The sequence below is a fragment of the Somniosus microcephalus genome, chromosome 4, assembly GCF_052327205.1.
Source record: "Somniosus microcephalus isolate GS21.2 chromosome 4, FLI_Smic_1.0, whole genome shotgun sequence".
Lineage (NCBI taxonomy): Eukaryota > Metazoa > Chordata > Chondrichthyes > Squaliformes > Somniosidae > Somniosus > Somniosus microcephalus.
This window is the reverse complement of record NC_140990.1, coordinates 61550372-61567801: the sequence shown is the minus strand read 5'-3', so window position 1 is coordinate 61567801 and position 17430 is coordinate 61550372. Positions and strand designations below refer to the sequence as shown.

The 17430-nt window shown below is 47.1% G+C and overlaps 1 pseudogene; it reads left to right on the top strand.

Moving 5' to 3' along the window:
* The first annotated feature begins 318 nt into the window (after positions 1-318).
* Positions 319-17430, top strand: part of LOC147119028 (uncharacterized) — a 120949-nt pseudogene continuing 103837 nt past the window's right edge.

Below are 17430 nucleotides of genomic sequence, written 5' to 3'. Positions count from 1 at the left end.
ATGTCGGAGCAGGCTCAAAGGGCCAAATGGCCCACTCCTGTTCCTATTTCTTATGTTCTTATGAAAGAATGTTCCATAGAAACTAGAATTGTCTGTTCTGAATTTCTAACCTGTACTTACAGTGATTACTTTGTAAACTCCTTTTACAGGGTTTTAGAAGGGGAGGATTTGCAGATGGGAAACTCAAACCAAACATCACGTCAAGATCTGACAGTGTCACTCAATTCATCAGGACCTGGATATCATCGGCCTTTGAATGTGGAAGGAGAAATCTTTCTCTGTTCTGTCTGTGGGAAAAGATTTCAAACATCAGTGTGACGGGAAAAGCACCGAGACACACACACCCGAGTGAGAGTGTTCCAGTGCACTGACTGTGGAAAGAGCTTTAACCAGTTACACAGCCTGAAAAAACATCGCACCGTTCACAGCGGGGAGAAACCGTACACGTGTTCTGTGTGTGGACGAGGCTTCAACTGATTGTCCAACCTGGAGAGACACAAGGACACCCGCACCACGGAGAAACCGTGGAAATGTGGGGACTGTGGGAAGGGATTCAGGTGCCCGTCCGAGCTGGAAACTCATCGACGCAGTCACACCAGGGAGAGGCCGTTCACCTGCTCCGTGTGTGGGAAGGGATTCACTTGCTCATCCCACCTCACTGAACACCAACTTGTTCACACCAACAGGAGACCGTTTAAATGCTCTGACTGTGAGAAGAGCTTTAAAAGCAGAAGAGATCTGATGAAACACCAACGCATTCACACTGGGGAGAAGCCGTTCACCTGCTCCGTGTGTGGGAAGGGATTCATTCGTTCAGCCACCCTGCTGACACACCAGCGAGTTCACACTGGGGAGAGGCCGTTCACCTGCTCCGTGTGTGGGAAGAGATTCACTAAATCATCCAGCCTGCTGACACACCAGCGAATTCACACTGGGGAGAGGCCGTTCACCTGCTCCGTGTGTGGGAAGGGATTCACTCAGTCATCCAGCCTGCTGAGACACCAGCGAATTCACACTGGGGAGAGGCCGTTCACCTGCTCCGTGTGTGGGAAGGGATTCACTCAGTCATCCAGCCTGCTGACACACCAGCGAGTTCACACTGGGGAGAGGCCATTCACCTGCTCCATGTGTGGGAAGGGATTCACTCAGTCATCCAGCCTGCTGACACACCAGCGAGTTCACACTAGGGAGAAGCTGTTCACCTGCTCCGTGTGTGGGAAGGGATTCAGTCGTTCAGCCACCCTGCTAACACACCAGCGAGTTCACGACTGACTGCGGGGGTTGGATTCTGCTGTTATTGCCGCTGTTAATCACATCCAGGACTGAACCATGTTCATTCTGACAACTGGGCTTTGTTTCCCCTATAACTGGGCTGGAGTTTAATTTTCTGGATATCTGACAAATAAATCAGCTTTGTTTCAAACACACAGTGTGTCGAGACCTTGATTTCTCCCATAATAAGAGGAGACTAATTGTTGTCCTGTTACCAACTGTTCCTTTTTTGGGCCATTTCTCCTTTGTTAATTAAAGACTTGTATTTATGTAGCACCTCACTCGACCTCAGGACGTCCCAAAGTGCTTTACAGCCAATGAAGTACAACAACATCAAAGTACATTCACTGTTGTAGGAAATGCAGCAGCCAATTTGCGCACAGCAAGCTGCCATGAGCAGCAATGTGATAATGGCCAGACAATCTGTTTTATTGATGTTGGTTGAGGGCTGATGGGGCCTCAGTTCAACAACTGATCTGAAAGGCAGCTCCTCCGACAGTGCCGCACTCCCTCAGCACTGCACTGTAGTGTCAGCCTAGCTTTGTGGGCTCAGGTCTCTGGAGTGGGACTTGAACCCACAACCTTCTGACTCGAGAAGAAGAAGACTTGCATTTATATAACACCTTTCATGACCACCGGATGTCTCAAAGCGCTTTACAGCCAATCAGGTACTTCTGAAGTGGAGTTACTGTTGTAATGTAGGAAACGCGGCAGCCAATTTGCTCAGAGCAAGGTCCCACAGACAGCACTGTGATAATGACCAGATATTGGCCCAGAAATTCGTGTCGGGGGCTTCCCGCGGGTGCAAGCCCCCGACCTGCACTTACCTTGCGCGCCGGCCGTTGAGCTGTAGGGCCCCGTGGAATTCCGCTCCGGGGCCTGGCCCAGCTGCCGGCGCACTGTGCTTGTGTGTCCCAGGGGCGTAGTTAGTGCGATGCGTCCCCTGGGATCACGTGAGCCATGGGCAGCCAATCGGAGCAGGGAAAAGCCCATTCATAAGATTGACAGAAAGACCTGTCAAAACGTATGAATGCTGAGGGCCCAAAACAGTAGTTAAACTTCAAATAATTTTTTTTTTTAAATCACACTTTTTAAATAAACTATAAATTACATTAAATAACTATTTTAAACAATTTAAATTTTTGAAAAAAATAATTTTATAAAAAAACGGGGCTAAAAATAAACTTACCTTGCTTTAAAGTATTTAAAAATAATAAACCTCTGGAAAAAATGTTTTAAATTTAATTAATTGACCACTTACCTTTTCAAATGCAGTCCTTACACCTAGGTTTTTACATTTCTAAAATCTAAAGAAAAAACCTGTAAAAAAAACTTAAGTTCAAAGCGCACGCGCAGACTCGTTCGAACTCTGAACCCCTTCGTTCAGCGGATCGGAAGTGCCGGTTTCCCGTGCATGCAAGAAACCGGCACTTCCGTCGGGTCCACGCGTGAGTACTCACACATTGGGACCCGAATTTCTGGAATATTCTGTTTTAGTGATGTTGATTGAGGGATAAATATTGACCAGGGATAACACCCCTGCTCTTCTTTGAAATAGCATCATGGGATCTTTCTGCCTCGGTGTAATGTCTCATCTGAAAGACGGCACCTCTGACAGTGCCACACTCCCTCAGCATTGCACTGCAGTGTCAGCCTAGCTTTATGTGCTGAGGTTTCTGGAGTGAGACTTGAACCCACAACCTTCTGACTCAGAAGCGAGAGTGCTACCCACTGAGCCACAGCTGACACCTGATTATTATTCCCGATTATTTCAGGTCTGATACCGACAGTTACTTTCATGGACAAGCCGCAGATCTCCAGACCTGCCAAAGTGCTTCTCCTAGCCTGGGTGTCCAGGGAAGGTCTCAGTAACATGTCCAAGTACCTGCCCGGGAGTGTTTGATGGGACAGTGTAGAGGGAGCTTTACTCTGTATCTAATCCGTGCTGTACCTGTCCTGGGAGTGTTTGATGGGGCAGTGCAGAGGGAGCTTTACTCTGTATCTAACCCGTGCTGTACCTGCCCTGGGAGTGTGTGATGGGACAGTGTAGAGGGAGCTTCACTCTGTATCTAACCCGTGCTGTACATGCCCTCGGAGTGTTTGATGGGACAGTGTAGAGATAGCTTTACTCTGTATCTACCCCGTGCTGTACCTGCCCTGGGAGTGTTTGATGGGACAGTGTAGAGGGAGCTTTATTCTGTATCTAACCCGTGCTGTACCTGCCCTGGGAGTGTTTGATGGGACAGTGTAGAGGGGGCTTTACTCTGTATCTAACCTGTGCAGTACCTGGCCTGGAAGTGTTTGATGGGACAGTGTAGAGGGAGCTTTACTCTGTATCTAACCCGTGCTGTACCTGCCCTGGCAGTGTTTGATGGGACAGTGTAGAGGGAGCTTTACTCTGTATCTAAACCGTGCTGTACCTGTCCTGGGAGTGTTTGATGGGACAGTGTAGAGGGAGCTTTACTCTGTATCTAGCCCGTGCTGTACCTGTCCTGGGAGTATTTGATGCGACAGTGTAGAGGGAGCTTTACTCTGTATCTAACTCATGCTGTACCTGTCCTGGGAGTGTGTGATGGGACAGTGTAGAGGGAGCTTTACTCTGTATCTAACCCATGCTGTACATGCCCTCGGAGTGTTTGATGGGTCAGTGTTGTAATGATCAGTAACCTGTCATTCTGGAATGGTACACTAGGTGGTGCTATATGTATATAAGAGTGGGCTACCCACGATGCACTAGGCTACCCACAAGGCAGCAGTCAAGATGGAGGCCTCTACAAATACTGTACCTAGCCCACGTGCTCAATAAAGTGTCTAGCAAAAGCTAGCTCTTAATAAAAACGACTAGTTATTAATGAACATAACATGGTACCAGGATTGGTAAGATCTGCTGAATATTGTGCAACACGACATGGAGAATTTGAAACCACCAGAGCGTTTGAAACTCACAGGAAATGTCGACTACAATTGGCAGACTTTTAAACAACAATTCTGTAGTGTATGTAATGTATATATACCTTAAGGGAGAGGACTACTTTTTACAGCTCCTGTATACTGTAGTACCGGCAGTGACCACACCTGTATATAAACCCTGAGTAGTGATCTGTAGAGTTAGTTCTAGAGTAACCCTCATTCAGTAAACACCTGTTGAATCGTTCCCTGCAGTCTGTTGTCTGATTATTGAAGGACACAACATTAAGATACACGGACATAACATTGGCGACGACGCAGATTCGAACCTACCTGCAACTCTGCGTCACCTCCCAGGGATTCGCTCCTGGAGAACAGTGGAAGGAGGTCGAGTCCAGAAGCACGGGCGTCGACCACGGGCAACCGCCCAGTCATCCAGCAGAGATTTCAGCATCGCAGGGGAGGCTGTCGAGAGCCAGGCTTGGCTTTCCAGTCACGGTGGTCCAGCGAAACGGGCTGGCAACAGGTACTGCGCAGACCCTTCCTGGACAGCGGCGGGCTAGAGCCCAACCGAGCAGCACAGAAAAAGGCCGAGCAGCATCGACGGGGGAGAGAGAGAGGGCAGAGCGCACAGGGCGCAGCCGGTGTTCAGGACTGAGCGGCGTCAACAGGGGAGAGAGACGAGAGAGAGCAGAGCGCAGCCGGTGGTCAAGGGCCGAGCAGCGTCAACGGGGGAGAGAGGCGCACAGGAAAACGCAAGGCGCTGCCATTGCCACGAGGACCGCAGAGAGCGGCATTGGCAGCAGCGCAGGAGCAGTGCACGAAACCCACAGGTGTCGCCATTTGCCACGAGGACCGCCGAGAGCGGCGTTGGCAGCAGCGCGGGAGACGCCATTTTAAGCCGCAGCGGGGAAGACAGGAAAGCGCGGGAGACGCCATTTTAAGCCGCAGCGGGGAAGAAAGGAAAGTGCGGGAGATGCCATTTTAAGCCAGTCTAACCACACCCAAAAATGCCAAAGAGTGGCAGTATCACAGCGTTCGACAATGAAGTCGAAGATTGGACGACATATGTCGAACGCATAGAAGTATACTGCAAGGCGAATGAAGTGCCAGATGACAAGAAAGCGCTGGTATTGTTGAATTCAATGGGTGCAAAAATGTATGGCTTACTACGAAACCTAGTAACCCCAGAGAAGCCAGTAGAAAAGGATTTTGAAAACATAGTGTCAATCCTACAGGACCACTTAAACCCCACACCGCTGCTGATAGCAGAAAGATTTAAGTTTCACAAAAGGAACCAGCATAAAGATGAAAGTAATGCTGAGTATTTAACGGAACTGTGCAAGCTATCGAAACACTGCCAGTTTGGAACGGGACTAGCAGATACTTTAAGGGACAAGTTTGTGTGTGGGCTTCAAAGTGAAGGAACCCAGAAACGGCTTCTATCAGAAAAGGATCTTACGCTGGACAAGGCTTTCAGCATTGCAGTATCACACGAAGCAGCAGCACGGGGCGCTGCAGAGATACAACGGAGACCACAAGAATATGGCACAAATGAAATGTCATACAGAACAGTGAAGTGCTATCGCTGCGGCAGAACAACACACGACCATAATGATTGCTGGTTCAAGGACAAAGTGTGCAGACAGTGTGGAAAAGTAGGACACATAGCAAGAGTCTGCAGGTCGGGAAAGAAAACCAGCAGCAAGAAATCCCCACAGGAGAAATACAAGAAGGTACATAAGGTGACGGAGAGTAGTGACGGCGAACAGAAAAGTGATACAGACTCTGGAAGCAAGGAGCTGGGTTGTCTGAAACTACATAATGTGATCAAAACGAGGATCACCAAACTATCTGGGTCACGCTCAAGATAGCAGGAGTCCAAGTGAAAATGGAATTGGACACAGGATCAGCGCTAACAGTCATAAACTGAAGGCTCTACAAGCGGCTATTCTCACATATACCCTTGAGAGATACAAAGATTGTCTTGAAGACGTACACGGGGCAAAAAGTCTACCCCAAAGGAAAAATAAGCGTGAACATTATATATAACGGCAAGGAAACACCAAAAATGGACCTATATGTATTGCCAGATGGAGGACCACCACTACTAGGACGTGAATGGATCCAGAAGATACAGCTAGATTGGCATTCCATACAAGCACTGACTGTAGATGCCAAAAAGGATGACGACGTCACACCTGGACGACTGTGAAAAATGCTAACTGACGCACAAGAAGTGTTCCAGCAGGGACTCGGAACACTAAAAGGCATAACAGCGATGATCAAAATAGAGGAAAATGCAAGCCCAAAATTTTTTAAGGCCAGACCGGTACCTTATGCGATCTGCCCAGCCATCGAAGCAGAGCTGGAAGGTTTGGAACGTTCAGGAGTACTGTCCAAAGTGGACTGGAGCGAGTGGGCTACACCCATCGTTCCTGTAATGAAGAGGTCGTTGAGTAATACGCCTGGGGAACCAAAGAAGGTTCGCATCTGTGGGGACTTTAAGGTGACAGTGAACCCAGTCCTTCACACTGTACAATATCCGCTTCCGCGGATTGAAGATATTTTCACCTCGCTATCTGGAGGGAAACGCTTCACTAAGATTGATCTGGCCCAGGCGTACCTGCAAATGGAGGTAGAAGAAGCCTCGAAACAGTACCTCACGATCAACACTCATAAAGGTCTCTACCAATACAACCGGCTGGTGTTTGGGGTAGCATCAGCTCCGGCTATTTGGCAAAGGGCAATGGAACAAGTCCTGCAAGGGATTCCAGGGACCCAGTGTTATTTGGTCGACATCCTGGTCACGGGCAAAAATGACAGTGATCACCTCGCCAACCTGGAGCAGGTGCTCACTAGATTGAAGGAATATGGGCTCCGAGCTAATCACCACAAATGCGAGTTTTTCCAGAAGCAGATCTCGTATTGTGGCCACGTTATTGATAAAGAGGGGTTACATAAGTCCCCTGAAAAGATTGAGGCAGTAGTCAAGGCTCCAGCACCGGAAAATGTGTCACAACTGAGATCGTTCCTCGGGCTGGTGAACTACTACCATAAGTTCTTGCCGAATTTGTCTACCGTACTACACCCACTGAACACCCTACTGCAAACGGGGGTACCATGGAAGTGGAGTGATGAATGTAAACGAGCTTTCCAGAAGAGCAAAGCATTGATCACATCAAAAGAGGTGTTGGCTCATTTCAACCCAGCACTACCAATTCTGTTGGCGTGTGATGCATCATCCTATGGCATTGGAGCGGTGCTGTTGCACAAATTCCCGGATGGCTCGGAGAGGCCAGTAGCCTTTGCGTCTCGGTCACTAACCTCAGCCAAGCGTAACTACGCCCAGATTAACAGGGAGGCCCTCAGCCTAGTGTGGGGAGTGAAAAAGTTCAATCACTATCTGCACGGGCAGAAGTTCACCTTGCTGACTGACCACCAACCACTTGTCTCCATCTTTAATCTAAAGAAGGGTGTTCCGGTGATGACTGCGCAACAGCTACAAAGATGGTCCCTTTTTCTAGGGGCGCACCAATATGAAATCGAGTATAAGGGCACGAAACAGCATGGAAACGCTGATGGGCTATCACGCCTGCCACTGCCTACTGCGGAGGAAGCACCAGCAGTGGATCCTGTCAAAATATTTCATTCGACTATAATTGAATGCTTGCCAGTAATTAACGCTGGTATAGAGAAGGAGACCCGAAATGACCCGACACTGTCTCAGGTATATGATTTGACGGTGAAGGGATGGCCAGCACATGGCGACTCACTGTTGCCAGCATTCTCATCCAGAAGAGAACAGCTGTCAGTATGCCAGGGGACCTTGATGTGTGGATCCCGAGTGGTAATTCCACCCAAGTTAAGGGAGAGAGTGCTCAATGAGCTTCACGAAGGTCATCTGGGAAGGGTGAAAATGAAAAGCCTTGCTAGGGCTTATGTGTGGTGGCCGGGGATTGATCAGCAAATCGAGGACCTGACAAAGAGCTGCTCAGGATGCCAGAAGGTCCAAAATGCACCACCACATGCCCCTCTACACCCATGGGAGTGGCCCTCATCTCCATGGCAACGGGTGCATATTGATTTTGCTGGTCCATTCATGGACTCAATGTTTTTAATAGCCGTGGATGCGCACTCAAAATGGCCTGAGGTGAACCAAAATGTCGTCCACCACCACGGAGAAAACTATTGCAGTCCTACGGACCATTTTTGCCAGGAACGGCTTGCCAGAGCAGATTTGCTCTGATAACGGACCACAGTTTGTGTCCGAAGAGTTTCGAAGATTTATGAAAAGGAATGGGGTAAGGCATTACACATCCGCCCCATATCATGCAGCCACAAATGGATTGGCTGAGAGGTTCGTACAAACCTTTAAAAAAGCAGTAAAGGCCATGTGCGATGACGACATTCCACTGCAGCATAAGGTGGACAATTTCCTGTTAGCCTACAGAAATGCGGCACATGCAGTCACCAACCAAGCCCTGGCCATGATGTTCTTTAACCGAAGGTTGAGATCTCGTCTGGATTTGCTCAGACCAAATGTACGAAGAGACGTTGAGAGTAAGCAATTCCAGCACATCAATGAGAAGCCGACAAGGAGCTTCAATGTAGGGCAACCAGTCTTGGCCAGCGACTACCGAACAGAGAAATGGCAACCAGGAACGATATGCACACGGCAGGGGCCACTAATGTACACAGTGGATGTTGGGGAGAACATTGTGAGACGCCATGCTGACCAGATCCTAGAGTCACAGGAACGAGTCAACCCCATGTCTCGGCCATACGTACCTGGTGAGGAACCCGACGTACAGGTCGCATCTACCTCAGAAACAATAGCATTGGAAGCTGATGAATCAACTGACGACCGGGTGCTAGAATCGCCTCCGCACCAAGAGCGAGACACTCGAGTAAGGGGTTATCCAGAAAGAGTCAGGAAGCCTCCCCAGAGACTGAATATATGAATGGACTATTTTCATATAACATTGTATATTAAAAATGTTAATTGTTAAATGAGTATTATGGTACTGTTAATCTAAAAGGGGAGGAATTGTAATGTATATATACCTTAAGGGAGAGAACTACATTTTACAGCTCCTGTATACTGTAGTACCGGCAGTGACCACACCTGTATATAAACCCTGAGTGGTGACCTGTATAGTTAGTTCTAGAATAACCCTCATTCAGTAAACACCTGTTGAATTGTTCCCTGCAGTCTGTTGTCTGATTATTGAAGGACACAACATTAAGATACATGGACATAACAAATTTGAACTCTACATTGCTGCCAACGGGTACGGTATGATGCCAGACGCAAGGAAAATAGCGTTGCTGCTCATGGTTGCAGGCCCACAGGCGATAGAGGTACATTTGAATTTAATCCAGAGGAGAACAGAGAAAAATTAGACGATGTGCTAAAGAAGTTTGATACACATTGTTCTCCCAAAAAGAATGAAACCTATGAGAGGTACATCTTCTGTTCTCAGACACAGCAGCAAAATGAGACTTTTGATAGCTTTTTGACTGATCTGAAACTGAAAGCACAGACATGTAATTTCTCTGAGCTGAAAGCATCCATGATTCGTGACCAGATTGTGTTTGGTATTCATGATAAAAAAAAGTCAGGGAACATCTGTTGAGAGAAACCGAACTAACATTGGAAATTGCAGTGAAAGTATGCCAAGCTAGCGAGCTAGCTCAAAAGCATGCCAAGACTTTCAGTGAAATCAATGATGATGCGATTGCAGTAAGTGCTGCCGTCGGTGCTGTGTCCTACAAGGGGAAGAAACATGGGCAGAACAGAAGTGAAAAGCAATCGGAGGAAGGAATTTTTAATTGTAAACGCTGTGGTTACAAACACCAGTTAAAACAATGTCCAGCGTTTGGAAAGATGTGCACAAAATGTCATGGAAAGAATCACTTTGCGAAACAATGCTTTTCAAAAGTAAAAACTAAGAAAGGGCAACGAGTTAATGTAATTGAGGACACTGATTTAAGTGAGACATGTTTTGTAGGAATGGTGTCATGTGACAATATCAAAAAGGATACAGAAAATGTGCAGCCCTCAGGAATTAACAATGCTGAACATAAAGTTAATGCAGTAAAAGAGGACAAATGGATGATCCCACTGCAGGTAAATGGAGCATTAGTTACATTGAAACTAGACACTGGGGCAAAAGCAAACTTAATCAGTATGAGTGACATTAACAATATGAAAGAAAAGCCCAAAATACAGAAAAAGTCAGTACTACTGAAGGACTATAATGGACAGAAAATAGATAGCTTAGGTGTATGCAGACTTAAAGTGACAGTCAAAGACAAAGTGCATCATCTCATGTTTTCTGTTGTGGCTGAAGGACTTGATTCACTACTGGGTGACAAAGCTTGTGAGGACTTAAAACTGGTCAAGAGAGTCTACCGTATAAACTGTGCCATAAGCAGACCAGATGACTCGGTGGATTCTGTAGTGAATAATTTCCAGGATTTGTTCAAAGGATTTGGAGTTCTACCATTCACTTACAAGATCCAGCTAAAGGAGGATGCTCAGCCAGTGGTACATGCTCCACGAAGAGTTTCAGCACCCCTGCGTGACCGGCTCAAGAATGAACTGGACAGAATGACTACACTAGGAGTCATCAGGAAAGTCGAAGAGCCAACAGACTGGGTTAACTCCATGGTATGTGTAAAGAAAAAGAACAATGATCTAAGAATATGCATGGATCCAAAGGACTTAAATGCAAACATAAAACGTGAACACTACCAGATTCCCAAGCGAGAAGAAATCACCAGTGAAATGTCAGGTGCCAGATACTTTACAAAGCTCGATGCCTCACAAGGATTTTGGCAACTAAAACTGGATGAAGAGAGCACCAAATACTGTACCTTCAACACACCATTTGGCAGGTATTGTTTCCTCAGAATGCCTTTCGGGATAATATCTGCATCTGAAATCTTTCATAGAGCGATGGAACACATAATTGAAGGTCTGGAAGGAGTTCGGGTCTATGTTGATGACATCATCATCTGGGGCTCCAGATTGAAAGAACACAATGAGAGACTGACTAAAGTGCTACAGAGCATACGCCGGAATGGACTGAAGCTCAACAAAGCCAAGTGTCAGTTTGGCGTCCAGGAAGTCACTTTCCTAGGAGATAATCTATCTGGTAAAGGAATAGAGCCAGATATGGAGAAAGTAAATGCCATACTCAAAATGCCCCGACCCACTGACAAAAAAGGAGTGCTACGCATCATGGGGATGATAAGCTTCATTGGAAAGTTCATTCCTAACTTGTCAGCCAAGACAGCCTGTCTGCGAGACCTGCTACGTAAAACAAATGAGTTCGCATGGACAGAAAGACATGAACAAGAGTGGATAAACCTCAAAACAGTGCTGACAACCACACCTGTACTCACCCTCTTTGACCCAACAAAAATAATCAAAGTGTCAACGGATGCATCAAAAGATGGCCTAGGTGCGGTCTTGCTACAAGCAGAGGGTGAAGATTGGAAGCCTGTTGCCTATGCCTCCAGGTCTATGACTGATACTGAGTGTCGATATGCCCAGATTGAAAAGGAATGTCTAGGCTTGGTAGTTGGACTAGAAAAGTTTCATGGCTACATATATGGACTTCCCACCTTCACAGTTGAGACAGACCACAGCCCACTGGTTGCCATCATAAAAAAGAACCTGAATGAGATGTCTCCAAGGATTCAACGACTCATGATGAAGCTGCAAAGATATGACTTTGAACTGATCTACACACCAGGGAAATACATAGTGTTAGCAGATGCACTATCCCGAGCACCCACAATGAGTCATGTGAGCTCTACTGAAGAAGACGTGGATGTTCATGTGAGTATGGTCACTGCTGCGCTGCCCGTGTCAGACACAAAATCAAAGCAAATAGCAGAAGAAACAGTAAAAGATACAGTATTACAAACAGTAATAGAGAACATTCATCATGGTTGGCCAAAAGGTTCCTGTCCAAAATATTTTCACATAAGGTCAGAATTGAGTATCGCAAGTGGACTATTACTAAAACAGAACAGAATAGTCATTCCACAGGCTCTACGTCAAGACATGCTCAAAAGGATTCATGTGGGACACCTCAGAATTGAAAAATGCAAAAGGAGAGCAAGAGACACTGTTTATTGGCCTGGCATAAATAAGGACATTGAGAACATGATAGGCAAATGTGAGACATGTCAGAAACAACAAAACAAACAAGCAAAGGAACCAATGATAGTAGCTGACATACCAACAGCACCATGGCAAAAGGTTGGTATGGACCTTTTTCATTTAAACGGTAAAGACTATCTAATAGTGATTGACTACTATTCTAATTATCCTGAGATGTCGCTGCTCTCAAGCACCACAGCAAGCAGTGTCATAATGCATGTGAAATCCATCTTCACCAGACATGGAATTCCCAGGATTGCCATTAGCGACAATGGTCCGTGCTTCAACTGTAAGGAGTGGCAACAGTTTGCAGCACATTATGACTTTCAACACATCACATCCAGTCCTTTGTATGCTCAGTCGAATGGTAAGGCAGAGAAAGGTGTTCAAGTTCGAAAGCAGCTACTGAAGAAAGCGACAGAAAGCAAGTCTGATCCTTATCTCGCCCTGCTGAGCTACCGAGCCTCACCTTTAGACTCTGGTTCTTCACCTGCTGAACTCCTAATGGGTCGCAAGTTGCATACCACGCTACCCTGCTGTGCAAAAGAAAAGCAGAGTAAGGAACTGAGACAGAGACTTCAACTGTTAAAGCTGAAACAGAAATCATACTATGACAAGTCATCCAAAACTCTGAAACCATTGACAAGGGATGATGTTATCAGGATTGAGGATCCAGACGCATTGAACAGGAAAGCTACAGTTCTTGAGGAAGTAGGACCAAGGTCATACACTGTTAGAACTGAGGAAGGACAGATTCTCAGCAGGAACCGCCGTTCCCGCCTAAAAACACAAGAGTCTATCGAAGAGCAAATCGATGACAATGCCGCAACTGAATCTTGTCACTCACCACCAGAACAATCCAACACAAATACACATACAGGCTCTCATGAAAACACATCAGACGTACCTGTGCTGAGAAGATCCACACGTGAAGTAAAAAAGCCTGATAGACTTAATCTTTGAGTACAAAGAAAACTACATTGAAAATGTATTGACTGTTGAAGATGTTTATGTTGTTATTGATTGATATTGATTGATACTGATTTTGTTTAACCTCAAAGAAAGGGGGATGTAATGATCAGTAACCTGTCATCCTGGAATGGTAAACTAGGTGGTGCTGTATGTATATAAGAGTGGGCTACCCACGATGCACTAGGCTACCCACAAGGCAGCAGTCAAGATGGAGGCCTCTACAGATACTGTACCTAGTCCACATGTGCTCAATAAAGTGTCTAGCAAAAGCTAGCTGTTCTTAATAAAAACGACTCGTTATTAATGAACATAACAAGTGTAGAGGGAGCTTTACTCTGTATCTAACCCATGCTGTACCTGCCTTGGGAGTGTTTGATGGGACAGTGTAGAGGGAGCTTTACTCTGTATCTAACCCATGCTGTACCTGTCCTGGGAGTGTGTAGAATTTGCAAAATTGGACTTTATATTGATAAGGGTCAAATGGCAGAAGAGGCCATGATTTTAAAGACTGTTTTAAAAGAAGCCCAGAAAAAGGGGCATACAAAATGGCCACCATACCATGTGACCAGCTTATTGGGACACTTTAAAATGGTTTCTGCGCAAACTCAGACAGATTTGTGGATTCAACCCACAGTAAGTTCTGGAAGCCGTTTCTGAGAGAACGAAACCAGACCCACAGGTATGCATATGGATTAGATGCAGATCTAGTCAAGATCGGCCTGGAGACAGAGGCCATCAAATTGCTGCCCCAGACAAAAGGGGACAATTTCATATTCATGAGAACAGCACCCAGGACTAGATAACGAGATCAGCAGGCCATTAAAAACAATGAAGGTAATTCCAGACCAGAGATGGGCCTTTTACCAGCCGTTTAAGACATTTAAAATATAATGGCTACCCCACTGCGCTCGCAGCCCGCCAAAATTAAAACAAAGACTAACCTGATTTTGGGCGGGAAGAGAAGCCTCTGAATAAAGGGTATAACTGGAGTCACAGTTGGAGCGGGTTACGGAGTTGAGCTGGAACACAGTTGCAAGCTTGGAGACCGTTGCAGCTTGTGTCGAGTTTGAATCCGGACAGCCAGAAGAAGAAGCAGGCAATCGCAGGAGGAAGAAGAAAGCCAACATCGAGAAGGCCGTCTCGAAACCGGCGTTCTGCCCCGGGGAAGCACATTGGGAGATCATCGACCATCCCCGGGCCGTTGCCGGAACGAGAGGCCATCGAACCAACTTGGGAGAAGTGACAAAAAAATAAAGGTCCCAAAAGAAGAAACCTTCCAGCCACCCCGGCTCGGGAAAAGAGAGAAAAGGAACCTGAAGAAGCGATGGGAGCCAGCCCAAGGCTCCTCTAACCAGGGTCGAGCTGACGATCCTCGACCCCGCCAACATCCAGGCCCACCAGTGTCCAGCCGCCCCCGACCCCCACCTCAGGAGAGAGGTGTGGCGCAGCTCGCAGGGGCTCCACGATCCACGTGGAGACGAACACCTGAAAGGACCAAACACAGACTCGATTTCAAAACCTTGCACTTCCTAGTGGGATTGGTGAGCATGTTTCTGGCCCTTCACAATCAGATCTAGATAGGTTTAATAAGGGGGTGGATTTAAGGGTACAATTAACATGAGTTGTTGCCCCTCGATGTTCCGTGTGTTTCCTTATTTCTAGAATCTAAGGGGCGAGTGGGTTGAACCACTCAAGGTTTACTGTGCAAGAGAGAGAAACCTCAGGGAAACCTCTCGAGGAAAATCCCTTACAAGTGTTTGATGGGACAGTGTAGAGGGAGCTTTACTCTGTATCTAGCCCGTGCTGTACCTGCCCTGGGAGTGTTTGATGGGACAGTGTAGAGGGAGCTTTACTCTGTATCTAACCCGGGCTGTACCTGCCATGGGAGTGTTGATGGGAAAGTGTACAGGGAGCTTTACTCTGTATCTAACCCGTGCTGTACCTGTCCTGGGAGTGTTTGATGGGACAGTGTAAAGGGAGGTTTACTCTGCATCTACCCCGTGCTATACCTGCCCTGGGAGTGTTTGATGGGACAGTGTAGCGGGAGCTTTAATCTGTATCTAAACCGTGCTATACCTGCCATGGGAGTGTTTGATGGGACAGTGTAGAAGGAGCTTTACTCTGTATCTAACCCATGCTGTACCTGTCCTGGGAGTGTTTGATGGGACAGTGTAGAGAGAGGTATACTCTGTATCTAACCCGTGCTGTACCTGCCCTGGGAGTGTTTGATGGGACAGTGCAGAGAGAGCTTTACTCTGTATCTAACCCATGCTGTACCTGTCCTGGGAGTGTTTGATGGGACAGTGTAGCGGGAGCATTACTTTGTATCTAACCTGTGCTGTACCTGCCATGGGAGTGTTTGATGGTACAGTGTAGAGAGAGCTTTACTCTGTATCTAACCCGTGCTGTACCTGCCATGGGAGTGTTTGATGGTACAGTGTAGAGAGAGCTTTACTCTGTATCTAACCCGTGCTGTACCTGCCATGGGAGTGTTTGATGGGAGAGTGCAGAGGGAGCTTTACTCTGTATGTAATCTGTGCTGTACCTCTCCTGGGAGTGTTTGATGGGACAGTGTAGAGAGAGCTTTACACTGTATCTAACCCATGCTATAACAGTCCTGGGAGTGTTTGATGGGACAGTGTGGATGGAGCTTTACTCTGTATCTAACCCGTGCTGTACCAGCCCTGGGAGTTTTTGATGGGAGAGTCTAGAGGGAGTTTTACTCTGTATCTAATCCGTGCTGTACCTGTCCTGGGCGATTTAGATGGGACAGTGTAGAGAGAGCTTTACTCTGTATCTAACCCATGCTGTACCTGTCCTGGGAGTGTTTGATGGGAAAGTGTAGAGGTAGCTTTACTCTGTATATAACCAGTGCTGTACCTGCCCTGGAAGCGTTTGATGGGACAGTGTAGAGGGAGCTTTACTCTGTATCTAATCAGTGCCGTACCTGTCCTGGGAGTGTTTGATGGGACAGTGTAGAGGGAGCTATATTCTGTATCAACCCGTGCTATACCTGTCCTGGGAGTGTTTCATGGGAAAGTGTGGAGCGAGCTTTACTCTGTATCTAACCCGTGCTGTACCTGTCCTGGGAGTGTTAGATGCGACAGTGTAGAGGGAGCTTTTCTCTGCATCTAACCCATGCTGTACCTGCCCTGGAAGTGTTTGATGGGACAGTGTAGAGGGAGCTTTACTCTGTATCTAACCCGTGCTGTACCTGCCCTGGGAGTGTTTGATGGGACAGTGTAGAGGGAGCTTTACTCTGTATCTAACCCGTGCTGTACCTGCCCTGGGAGTGTTGATGGGAAAGTGTACAGGGAGCTTTACTCTGTATCTAACCCGTGCTGTACCTGTCCTGGGAGTGTTTGATGGGACAGTGTAAAGGGAGGTTTACTCTGCATCTACCCCGTGCTATACCTGCCCTGGGAGTGTTTGATGGGACAGTGTAGCGGGAGCTTTAATCTGTATCTAAACCGTGCTATACCTGCCATGGGAGTGTTTGATGGGACAGTGTAGAAGGAGCTTTACTCTGTATCTAACCCATGCTGTACCTGTCCTGGGAGTGTTTGATGGGACAGTGTAGAGAGAGGTATACTCTGTATCTAACCCGTGCTGTACCTGCCCTGGGAGTGTTTGATGGGACAGTGTAGAGAGAGCTTTACTCTGTATCTAACCCATGCTGTACCTGTCCTGGGAGTGTTAGATGCGACAGTGTAGAGGGAGCTTTTCTCTGCATCTAACCCATGCTGTACCTGCCCTGGAAGTGTTTGATGGGACAGTGTAGAGGGAGCTTTACTCTGTATCTAACCCGTGCTGTACCTGCCCTAGTAATGTTTGATGGGACAGTGTAGAGGGAGCTTTACTCTGTATGTAACGTGGGCTGTACCTGCCATGGGACTGATTGATGGGAAAGTGTAGAGAGAGCTTTACTCTGTATCTAACCCATGCTGTACCTGTCCTGGGAGTGTTTGATGGGACAGTGTAGAGGGAGCTTTACTCTGTATCTAGCCCGTGCTGTACCTGCCCTGGGAGTGTTTGATGGGACAGTGTAGAGGGAGCTTTACTCTGTATCTAACCCGGGCTGTACCTGCCATGGGAGTGTT